The following is a 12,472-nucleotide window of genomic DNA, read 5'->3' as shown; positions in this document are numbered from 1 at the left end:
AAAACCAGTTGTAATAAGACATCTTTGAAATAATCTGGGAAATTGAACATTGGGACTGAGTATTAGAACATATTAAGGGTTTATTGTTTATTTCGTTAAAGATAATAATGGTATTATGGTTATGTCTTTTAAAATGTGCTTATCTGTTAGGGATGCATACCCAAGTTTTTGTGGGTGCAATCATATGTCCTTTGATATTTGCTTTTTTTTTTTTTGTGAGGAAGATCAGCCCTGAGCTAACATCCACACCAATCCCCCTCTTTTCGCTGAGGACGACTGGCCCTGGGCTAAGATCCGTGCCCATCTTCCTCCACTTTATATGGGACGCTGCCACAGCATGGCCTGACAAGTGGTGCGTCGGTGCGTGCCCGGGATTGAACCCGGGCCGCCAGCAGCGGAGTGCACGCACTTAACCACTATGCCCCGGGGCCGGACCCATGATATTTGCTTTAAAAATACTCAGAGTAAAAAAGTGTGGTGGATAGACGAAACCAGATTGAGAAAATATTATTTTTGAAACTAGGTGATGAGAATGTGAGAGTTCATTATACCCTTCTGTTTTTATGTGTTGAAAAGTTCTAGAATTTAATTATAACTCTATAATATTTATGTATAATATATTTATAAATAATATATACTACAATATTTAATAATATACTATAAATATATGATATATTTTATATAATACAAAATTGCAATGATTTTTGATGCCTCAGAAGCTATTTCAATTTTTAATGCCTGGGAAAGGTGACACACTGACTGGTTTAGCAAGTGAAGGTGCATGAAACCTTGGAAGGCAGAGTCCAAAGGGAATGGAGAAAGGCTGACAAGATGCACACATACTCCTGTGGGTAACAGGTCATCCCTGGGTTTCCCCTGAGGAATACAGGAGGACCAGGGCCAGCTCCAAGGCATGGATTCCTAGGGAGGGAGAGAGAGTTTGCAGGGCCTGTGACCATCTAAAGAAGGCCTGAGACCAGCAAGAGGGTCTGCCTGGGGCCAGCCAGCTCAGCATCCAGACAGAACTCACAGGAGGGCCCGTGGTCCAGGGTCTGGCCTATTACTGGTATATCTGGAGGTGCTAGGCCCTAAGTTCACAAGAGGGGATGAATAACCGCAAGTCTAGTTTGTTCATTTACAGTAAGCTGTAACCATCAAGGAGCAGATATCTGTGGCCTCTGAGCAGCATGTTGTGGGGAATCAACACCCAGTGGGAGGAGAAGAGTTTAGAAGAGGATGGTGGCTGGTTTCATCAGGCTGTAATACTTCCTGATACATCTGTCTCCACCAGAGGGAAAACTACCCTGACAGCTGCACGTGACTTTCTTTTGGTGTTAAGAAGACAGGGCCAGGGCCAGCCCCAGAGGCCCAGTGGTTAAGTTCGTTGTGCTCAGCTTTGGTGATCCAGCTTCAGTTCCCAGGCGTGGACCTACACCACTCCTCTGTCAGTGGCCATGCTGTGGCAGTGGCTCACATACAAAAAGAGGAAGACTGGCAGTGGATGTTAGCTCAGGGTGAATCTTTCTCAGCAAACAAAAAAGAAGACAGAGCCAAAAACATGGATGAATGTGCCCCTGACTTCACCCGTTGAAGGAGTCCCCGACTGACCATCTAACCCTCTTCCCCTCTCCATACCTTTAATCAGGTAATGGTTGAGCTGTTCCACCTCTTCAGAGTGACTCTTCATTGTTGCTTTATTTTATAAATCAGCTCTCAGAGGACAAACCTATCTCCCCTTCCCAAGTTCTGATGGGATCACTCATGTTGCCTCCTTAGGGTCTAGACAAGGAGGGTACTAAAAGTTAACTTTACCCCACTCATGATTTCTGCAGCCCAGCAGTAAAGAGGATGGGTTCTGGAGTTGCACAGGGACTGGGTTGCAAACCTATCTCAGCTGTTGGCCAGTTGTGTGACCTTGAACTAACAGCCTCTCCAAGCCCTGGTTTCTTAAAAATGCATGCTCTTGACATTATGATGAAAAACTGATTATAGAGCATCTGGTACAGTGCCTGGCACCTAGTAGGTACTTGATAAATAATAGCTAGAGCTATTGTGTTATTATTGTTGCTGCTTACAGTTGGCCCTGACTAATTGGGTTTTGCTCCCATAGGCTAAATTAAATGCCCAAACCAGGAGGCTCAGGTCTGCTTCCACACTCCCAATGCAAATCGGGCGTGTTGCTCCATAGAATAAAAGTGGGACAGGGCTGTGGAATACAGGCTAATCCCATAAACAGGGTCTATTTGACACACCCACTCTACTTGTGTCTCTGATCTAGCTACTCCCTAGGGCTGCAGGGGCGGGGAAATGGAAATGGTCACCTCGCCAGGGGTGGCTACTCACGACACACAGAGTCCACCTGTATTCCTTAGGGCTCACGCCTCTTCTCCTTCCCCAGCAACTTGCACCCCTGTCTGTCCTAAGGCCCCGCCCATGCAGCTGCCCCCTGCCTCAGCAGTCTCCTTGGAAGGATGGTATCGATGACCGATAATGCTTAGTGGATTACCCTCAAAGGAACATTCGCTGCTGAGCTCAGCATAAAGCCTAATTTAGCTCAAAATAACAAACCTGCAAGGATTCGAGTCAGAATCTCCAAGCGCCTGGCACCTGATAGGTGCTCAATAAATGTTTGCTAAGTGATTAATGGAGGGAGTTTCAGGCGCTGTAGGGAACTGCTGAGGGGAGTCCTTTAGGCCTGGGGACTTTCCTGGGACCATTCCAATCACCCCACAGAGGGTGGTTTCCTGTTCCAGTTACTCAGAAGGTCAGCCCTTAGGAAGGGCACCAGATCAGTATTTCCTTAAGGATTGGGGCTGGTTGCAGTCTCAGCTCTAGGAGCTTTCTGAGTTCACAGTGCATAGATGCATTAAAGCTCAGCTCCGCGGGATGGGTTCCCAGCGGGAGTGATAGAAAGCTCACCACTTAAGTCATCTAAGCTTTGGCTGCCCAGGCCTGAAAAAATGCCCTTGAGACTGATCCCAAAGTGCCTGAGGATAAGTTAAATGGCTTAATAGATTCTGGCAGCTTCAGAAAGAACTAATGGCTCAGCATTAATTGGGTACAGAGTGGAGATGAATCTCTGAAAAGGTATTTCAGATTCACCCGTTCAGCTATCATGGGCTTCACAGCATCACATCCCTTGACCCCCAAACTGATGCCGATTATTAACGAAGTATGATATTTGCATCAGCCTTCCTACTCCTGATACTCTTGTTCATCCCCTTAGCAAACTTTTATTGAGTACCTACTATGTGCCAGGCACTGTGCGGGGGGGCTAGAGGTAGATGACGCTACTGTCTCTGTCCCCATGGATCTCTATTCCGGAAGGCAGAGGATGAGAAGCAGGAAGAACGAGACTGGTGCCTTGTTAGAGGCAGATCCGAGGAAGGAGCGGAGAAAGAGCAGGCGTGGCTCTGGCTGGGCTGGTGGGCGGCAGGGAGGCTCCCGGTTGCGGTTGCGCGGGGACTGGAGCAACGTGGGCAGGCGGGGGCTCCTGGCAGAGGGAGCAGCATGCTCACAGAGCCCGAGAGGGGGTGACTCACTCAGGGAGTTGTCGGGGAGCACCCACGAGCCGGAGGGAGGGGTGGTGGGCTGGAAAGGTGGGCAGGAGCCCTGCGGTAGAGTCGCTGCCGTGACCAGGCGTCCCCGGAGCATTGAAACATGGATGTGGCATGCGTGGCTTTGCGTTGTGAAAAATAAACCCACCAGAATGCGCAAAGCGCATGCCATAGTGGGTGAGATCAGAAGCAGGGAAAGCTTTAAAGGGTCAAAGACGTGAACCAGGGTCCAAAGCAGTTTTCAAATTCTTGCTGCTCCTTTAGTAGTAGAGGGATGTCGGACAGCTCACGTAACCTCTCTGAGCTCCGTCCTCAGGGCCAGGTACAAATGATAAGATACCTAAAAAAGATGATTTTAGACATTTCGTTTGCAAGTAACCGAAAGCCATCTTGAACTAGCTCAGGTAAAAAGAATTTATAGGAAATCGCGAGTTAGCGGGGAATCCTCAGGGCAGGAGAACACTTGCGGCTCTGAGGTCTCTGCATCTCTCTCACTGCTGCTCCCATCTGAACACTGGTGCATTCCTTCAGGTCGCCCTCCTCCCCACGGCCACGGAAGCGTGGCCTGCTCCCACATCTCAGATCTCAGAGCTTCCTCACCAGAAAGGTCTGCATCTCTTCTCTTCGTTCCAGTTGGACAAAGCCTGGAACCTTGATTGACCAGGCTAGAGCAGGGGATTTTTCCATAGTCAATAGGGGCGAGGGATGAGATACTGTGATTGGCTCAATATTGGTCTGGTGGCCCCTCTTCAGCCAATTAAATGTGAGCATGGAGGCAGCAGCTGGAAAACGGTGGTAGCTCCCATTCAAAACTCAGGGTTGTAGTGTGGGAAAGAGCATTTCCTAAAACGGGGTACAATTCCCAGAAAAAGGAGAGAGATGCTGGGCAGATAAAACGTTAGATTGGCATTACAAAATGCTTTGTAGATGTAAAATATCATACAAAAATATAAGATATTGTTCACTCTTTGAGAGTGGTGCTGTGGATTCATCTCTCTAGTTTCAGTGTATAGAATAGTTACTGACACATAGTAGGGACTTCAAAAAAAACGATATTGAGTGAGTGGATGCCAGATATCGAGTTAGTGGATAGCATGCATGCAGGGGGGTCAAACTTTCTCAGGGATCAGGTCTAAAGTCCACATGTACTGTGGAAATCACAAGTAATCAATGTGACCCTTGAAACCTCCCCAGGGAGGTACCATGTTGAAAAACCACATGGCATATCTCAGTAAGTTTGACAGAACTGTTGTTCTTCCAAGTTGGAACACAACACTGTTTCCTTTGGTCAGACACCAGATGAAGCAGTTGGCTTTCACTTAAGAGTGATGCTTTATGAAAAACTACATCAACATCAGAATCGCATTCAGCATGGTGAGACGCTCAGGAGGGAAGAGCAGATTCACTTCTCCCATCTCAGACTTTCTCCGGATGTGGGCTCATGGGCTCCAAGGGCAGGTGGAATTGTTAGCCTTATTGAAATTATTTTTCTCTTACTGAGAATTGCAACAAATGTAGTTGAAATTATGTAAATCAAATGGGTATCTAGCACCATATTCTCATGCTTATTTTTTGTGTTTTCTGGTGTTCATCTAACAGAGTGTGTATTCAGTAAGTTAGGAAGCCTGTCTGTCCTGTTCACCTCAGACTCTCCAGTGCCTATAACCATGCTTGGCACCTAGAAGGCCCTTAATAATCAGGTATTGAAGGAATGATTTCACTGCACGAGGCACCGTGAGTCATACTGAAGGTGTGAGATAAGGAGATCAGTGAAACTGGTCCTTCCCTCAGGACGTGGTGGATCCAATAAAGGAGGTGAGCAATGAAATGCCTGAAAATACATGAAAAGACAACACAGGCATACCTCAGACATATTGCAGGGTTCCAGACCACAGCAATAGTGAACATCGCAATAAAGTGAGTTACACAAATTTTTTTGGTTTTCCAGTCCGTATAAAAGTTATGTTTACACTACATTATAGTCTATTAAGTGTGCAATAGCATTATGTATAAAAATACAATGCACATACCTTAATTAAAAAATATTTTATTGCTAAAAAATACTAACCATCATATGAGCCTTCAGCAAGTTGTAATCTTGTTGCTGGTGGAGGGTCTTGCCTCGATGTTGATGGCTGCTGACTGATCGGGGTGGTGGTTGCTGAAGGCTGCGGTGGGCAATTTCTTAAAATAAGACACCCATGAAGTTTGCTGCATCAACTGACTCTTCTTTTCACAAATGATTTCTCTGTAGCATGTAATGCTGTCTCATAGCATTTTACCCACAGTAGAGCTTCTTTCAAAATTGGAGTCAATCCTTTCGAATCCTGCCGCTGCTTTATCAACTAAGTTTATGTAATATTCTAAAGACTTGATTGTCATTTCAACAATCTTTACAGCATCTTCACCAGGAGTAGATTCTATCTCAAGAAACCACTTTCTTTGCTCATCCATAAAAAACAACTCCTCATCCATTATTTTATCATGAGATTGCAGCCGTTGAGTCACATCTTCAGGCTCCTCTTCTAATTTTAGTTCTCTTGCTGTTTCTACCACATCTGCAGTTACTTCTCCCACTGAAGTCTTGAACCCCTCAAAGTCATCCATGAGGGTTGGAATCAACGTCTTCCAACTTCCTGCTAATGTTGATGTTTGGACCTCTTCCCATGAATCACAAATGTTCTTAATGGCATCTAGAATGGTGAATCCTTTCCAGAAGATTTTCCACTGACTTTGCCCAGATCCATCAGAGGAATCACTATCTGTGGAAGCTATAATCTTACAAAATGTATTTCTTAAATAATAAGACATGAAAGTTAAAATGACTCCTTGATCCATGGGCTGCAGAATGGATGTTGTGTTAGCAGGCATGAAAACAACATTAATCTCACTGTACATATCTATCAGAGCTCTTGGGTGACCAGGTGCATTATCAGTGAGCAGCCATATTTTGAAATTAATCTTTTTTCTGAGCAGTAGGTCTCAATTGTGGGCTTAAAATATTCGGCAAACCTTGTTGTAAACAGATATGTTGTCATCCAGGCTTTGTTGTTCCATTTATAGAACACAGGCAGAGTAGATTTAGCATGAGTCTTAAGAGCCCTAGGATTTTTGGAATAGTAAGTGAGTGGCTTCAACTTAAAGTCACCTGCTGCATTAACCCCTAATAAGAGAGTCTGTCCTTTGAAGTTTTGAAGCCAGGCATTGACTTCTCCCTAGCTATGAAAGTCCTAGGTGGCATCTTCTTCCAATAGAAGGCTGTTTCGTCTACGTTGAAAATCTGTTGTTTTGGGTGAAAGGGATAATTCGGTACATGTGTGTGGTGATGGGTTGTAATTAGTATTTTGGTGGTGAACATGATGTAGTCCATGCAGAAATAGAAGTACAATGATGTACACCTGAAATTTTTGCAATGTTATAAACCAATGTTACTGCAATAAACAAAATTAAAAACTTGTTTTATAACAAAAAAACAAAAAAAAAAAGAAATTTATTGACAAAGCCAGTTGCTACCACTTCAGCAGAATGAAGTATCTCAAAATTGAAATTAATAAAAAACCACCTAAGAACTAAAAAAAAAAAAATTAAAAAAAATTAAAAAAAAATAAATAAATAAAAAAAAAGAAAATCTGTTGTTTAGTGTAGCCACCTTCACCAATGATCTCAGCTAGATCTGGATAACTTGCTGCAGCTTGTACACCAGCACTTGCTGCTTCACCTGGCACTTTTATGTTATGAAGATGGCTTCTTTCCTTAAACCTCATGAACCAACCTCTGCTAGCTTCAGACTTCTCTTCTGCAGCTTCCTCGCCTCTCTCAGTCTTCACAAAATTGAAGAGAGGTAGGGCCTTGCTCTGCATTTAGCTTTGTCTTAAGGGAATGTGGTGGCTGCTTTGATCTTCTATCCAGACCACTAAAACCTTCTCCATATCAGCAATAAGGTTGTTTCACTTTCTTTCTTTCTTTTGTGAGGAAGATAAGCCCTGAGCTACCATCCGTGCTAATCCTCCTCTTTTTGCTGAGGAAGACCGGCTCTGAGCTAACATCTATTGCCAATCTTCCTCCTTTTTTCCCCCAAAGCCCCAGTAGATAGTTGTACGTCATAGTTGCACATCCTTCTAGTTGCTGTATGTGGGACGCGGCCTCAGCATGGCCGGAGAAGTGGTGCGTCGGTGCGTGCCCGGGATCCGAACCCGGGCCGCCAGTAGCCGAGCGCGTGCACTTAACCGCTAAGCCACGGGGCCGGCCCCTGTTTCGCTATCTTATCATTCATGTGCTCACTGGAGCAGCGCTTTTAGTTTCCTTCAAGAACTTCTCCCTTGCTTTCACAACTTGGCTAACTGTTTGGTGCAAGAGCTTTCAGCCTACCTTGGCTTCTGACCAGCCTTCCTCACTAAGCTTAATCATTTCTAGCTTTTGGTTTAAAATGAAAGACCCGTGACTTCCTTTCACTCAAACACTCCGAGGCCATTGTAGGGATATTAACTGGCCTAATTTCAATATTGTTGTGTCTCAGGGAATAGGGAGGCCAGAGGAGAGGGGGAGAGACTGGGGAACCGCTAGTCAGTGGAGCAGTCAGAACACACGCAACACTTATCGATTAAGTTTGCTGTCTCATATGTGCACGGTTTGTGGCGCCCCAAAACAATTACAATAGTATCATCAAAGGTCACTGATCACAGATCACCACAGCAAATACAATAATAAGGAAAAAGTTTGAAATACTGCAAGAATTACCAAAATGTGACACAGAGGCACAAAGTGAGCAAAATGGCACCTATAGACTTGCTGGATGAAGGGTTGCCCCAAACCTTCCATTTGTAAAAACACGCTATCTGCAAAGTGCAATAAAGTGAAGCTCAATAAAACTAGGTATGCCTGTAGTACCAAGCAGGAGGTGTTACCCGTCAATGAATAATAGGAGAAAAAGTTCTGATGGACTCTTAGAGGGAGTAGGACATATCCCTAGGCACAGTGTTCCTGCCTTTTCCTCTAAACTCCATCCTTTTTGCCTCTCCGTTCATCCAGAGAGATCTCCACTTTCCTGCAGCCTGGAGCAAGTTCAACCCAAGGATTTACTTCAAATACATGCTGGTGCCTGGAGCCAGCTTCCTAGGGATGCCATGCTCAGAGATGTGCCCAGGGCAGGGAGGAATTCCAACACTGGCTGATAAACAGTTAATACCAAAGCCGATATCAGGTTTCTCTTATCTGAGCAGGGGAAGCCTGACCCTGTAACAACTTGTCATGACAAGTAGGTCTCGACCTCCTGGGAGAAGGGGTCTCACGTTCTTTCCTCCCCTGTGGCCCACCCCTGCTTTGTGGGGTAGGCCCATGGGCTGCACTGACTGCTCGTGGGAGTGTGTGACCCCTAATTCCAGTGCAGAGCTGCAGACAAGAGAGGGGAAAAGGGCCCTCCACCCTGCCTGACCTGCCCTGGCGTGAGAAGAGTTTCTCTGTTGGTGTTTAGACTCCTGCTGTGATGGGGACCACGAAACCTGGATCTCTGAGGAGCACCAGGGCTGTCAGTGTTCAAAGCACAGAGCGAAGCGGCCACCTCGTTCACCACGTATGGCCTGCGCGGAAAACCAACTTTCTTTGGTTTTACTGCAGAATAATTAGAAAGTGTGCACAAATAATCACTGTACACAGGAAATATTCTTCCAGACTTAAAATTCTCTGTGTATTTGTAGATGTACATACAAATACAAAAATAGGATCATATTATTTTGTAACCTGCTTTTTTTACTTTTACTATATCATGGACATCTTTCAATGTTAAGAAATACGGATTTGCCGCATTCATGTTTATGGCTACATAATATTCTGCCATAATTTATTTAATAGCATCCTATCATTGAGCATTCAGTTGTTTGCCATTTTTTGCTATTATTATAGATGATGCTGTAATAAAACCTTTTCATACATGTTATCACACACTTATTTGATAATTTCCTCCAGAGAAGTTCCTAGAAGTAAGATTTTAGAATCAAAATGTATGCACATCTTAATGTTAGATCAATTCACATCCTGCCAGCAGTGGATGGGAGGGCCACCAAGGGTCATACACAGTATTTTTTGTCTTTACCACTCTGAGATCTTGTGTCTTATTTTAATTTTAATTTTTGACTTCTAATGAGTTTGGCCATTTTTTTCATATATTTAACGTCTCTTTAAATTTTCTCTTTTAGGGATTGCCTATTTGTGGGAGGTTTCTTTCTTTTTTGTGTGTGTGAGGAAGATCAGCCCTGTGCTAACATCTGCCCATCCTCCTCTTTTTTGTTTTTTTTTTTTTTTGCTGAGGAAGAATGGCCCTTGGCTAATATCCGTGCCCATCTTCCTCCACTTTATATGGGACGCCGCCACAGCACGGCTTGACAAGCGGTGTGTCGCTGCTTGCCCGGGATGCAAACTGGCGAAACCTGGGCCGCTGCAGCAGAGCACGCGCACTTAACCACTTGCGCCACCAGGCCCACTCCGTGGGAGGTTTTTTTAACGTGAAGCAAAGTAACTTCAATTTATAAGTTCAGACAATTGGAAGCGTGTTAGTTTTATTAATTTCCACCTTCTCTTTCTTGTCTTTTCCACCTTTTCGGGATCCAACCTATGTTGTCCCCCCAGCTCCTTGCACATTCAACCCCTGGGTCCTGGTTCCCTGGCCTGTTCCTGCTCTGGCCTGTGGCCACCATGACACCCCCACCCCCACTTGCTCCAGACATTCCCCAGGACAGGGTTTGGTCTATATTTCAATCTTATAAATACTGGTGATGAGCCAGGGTCTGGGCAAAGCACTGAGAGGTTAGAAAAGAATAAAACACAGTTACTGTTCTCCGGAGCTGAGTTTCTAGTAGGAGATTCAGACGTGCCATACATCACTGACGCGCTCTGAGATGTGCGCTAAGAGAAGTGCAACGGGTCTGGAGATGGAGATATCAGTTTCAACTCCTGGATCGCAGATGATTTCTTAAAGAAATCGAGGTTTCGGGGGAAAAGGTATTTCAGGCAGAACAAACGGTATAATGTTAAGAGCAACCACTTGTTAAATAGCTGCCATGTGCCAGGTTATTGCTAATTCTTTCAACAGTGACACACAGTAGGCATTATTCTCATGATTTCACAGCTGAGGAAGCCAAGGCTTAGCGAGATTAAGCAACAAGCCCAAGGCTGCTGGATTGTGTCAGAATGGGGATTTGAACTCAGGTCTGTCAACATTTGCTTCGTGCTCTGCCAGTTACTGTCTGAGCACAAGTTTTCGGGTAGAGAGTGTGCAGAGCGACAGGATTCTTGGGGGATCAGGACTGGGGAGATATGACTGATACACAGAGCCAAACTGCAGAGAGCTGCAAATGAGCTGGCCAGTGTCTGTTGTCCCTGCTGTCCTGCAATTCATGCATCACCTCCTCCAGGAAGACTTCCCTGACTTCCTCAGGTTCCCTAGATGTCCACCCTCACCCTCTCCCCAACTTGTAATCATGACCCTGTGCCCTCCTTTCCCGTGGACTTATTCACCATATACGAACTGTCTACTCATCGGTTTCTGCTGGACAGTAAGCTCTGTGAGGGTGGGGCCGTGTCTGATCAGCTTTGCATTCCCAGTTTGTGAGTGAGAGAACATAAGCGTCAGTGGGGCTCTGGGTATGGAGAAGACGGCGTGAATAGGTTCGAGGCAGCCTGGCAAGATCAGGCAACAGGCGATGTGTTGAGGAAAGAGAGCTCTGAGGATTTAGCCTGACGGGGAAGAGGGAAGACCCATCCTGGAGCAAAGGGGTACAGGAGGAAAAGCTGGGGGCTGGGTGGTCTCAGCCCTCCCACAGGGGTGGGCGGTGCGGGGGGGACGAGAAGAGACGGCATTGTAAGTTCGTGGAGTCTAATGCCCACAGGGCCAGGGATAAAGGTAATGTGGGCCTGTGGGTAGACACCTCAAATCCGGTCTGATGCTGTTTGGGTCCAAATTCCAGCTCCGCGCTACCTCACCCCTTAGGACTTGTGGCAACTTAAAGAACTGTGTGTGTCTCAGTTTTCCTACCCCGTAAAATGGGGCTGGGAAACCAACCAGCTGTGAGAGGATTAAGCTGAGACGGTGGGTGCCGAGGGCTAACATCACTGTCCTTCTCTGGGCATCTCCTAGCTTCTCAAGTTCTACCCAAGATGCAGTGCAAACCATGTGCGTGCTTCTACTGGGAGCTTGAAGCCACACAGCCTGAGGCAGAGCTGGCGTTGTAGAAGGTCTGTAGCAAGGTTTCTGTTTGTTTGTTTATAGTTTAGGGCTCCGGGGTCACAGGACCTGGGTCAAATCCCAGCTCCAAACTTACTAGCTGTGGAATCTTGACTTTGTTACCTAACCTCTCTGTGCCTCAGATTCTTCTACAGAACAGAGATAATAACAGTACCTGCCTCACACGGTTGTTTGTCAGAGTTAATTGAGAGAGTGTCTGGCTTCTCGTTAGGCAATTTCTCATCATGGCCTGTGAGTCCCCACGTGTTCTGACTTCTGTGTACTAATCTGATGGCCTCTGCCCCCTCACCCCACGCCCCCAAACCCAACCACACAGGACTGCCTGCTGCTCCCCAAGCTTGCTTTCATCCCCATCTCGGGGCCTCTGCATTTCCTGGTCCCTTGGCCAGAGCTGTTCCCCCTCTAGGTCTTTGCCGGTCTTTCTCCCTCACTTCATTCAAATCTGCTCGATGTCATCTCCTCAGAGCAGTCTCCTCAGATCTCCTGCTAAGCGAGCCACCCTCCAGCGCACCCTGTCACTCCCTATCCCTTACTTTGTTTCCACGATTATCCCTTACCTGACGCAATACTCACATTTCTTCGTGCGTTGTCTCTCCCTCCTGGAGGGTAAGTTTCATGAGCACAGGGACCTCGTCTGTCTTGTCCACTGATGTGACCAGTGCCTAGAAAAGCAACAGAC

This window comes from Diceros bicornis, chromosome 33 (assembly GCF_020826845.1).
Source record: "Diceros bicornis minor isolate mBicDic1 chromosome 33, mDicBic1.mat.cur, whole genome shotgun sequence".
Classification (NCBI taxonomy): domain Eukaryota; kingdom Metazoa; phylum Chordata; class Mammalia; order Perissodactyla; family Rhinocerotidae; genus Diceros; species Diceros bicornis.
This window is presented reverse-complemented; position numbering follows the sequence as displayed.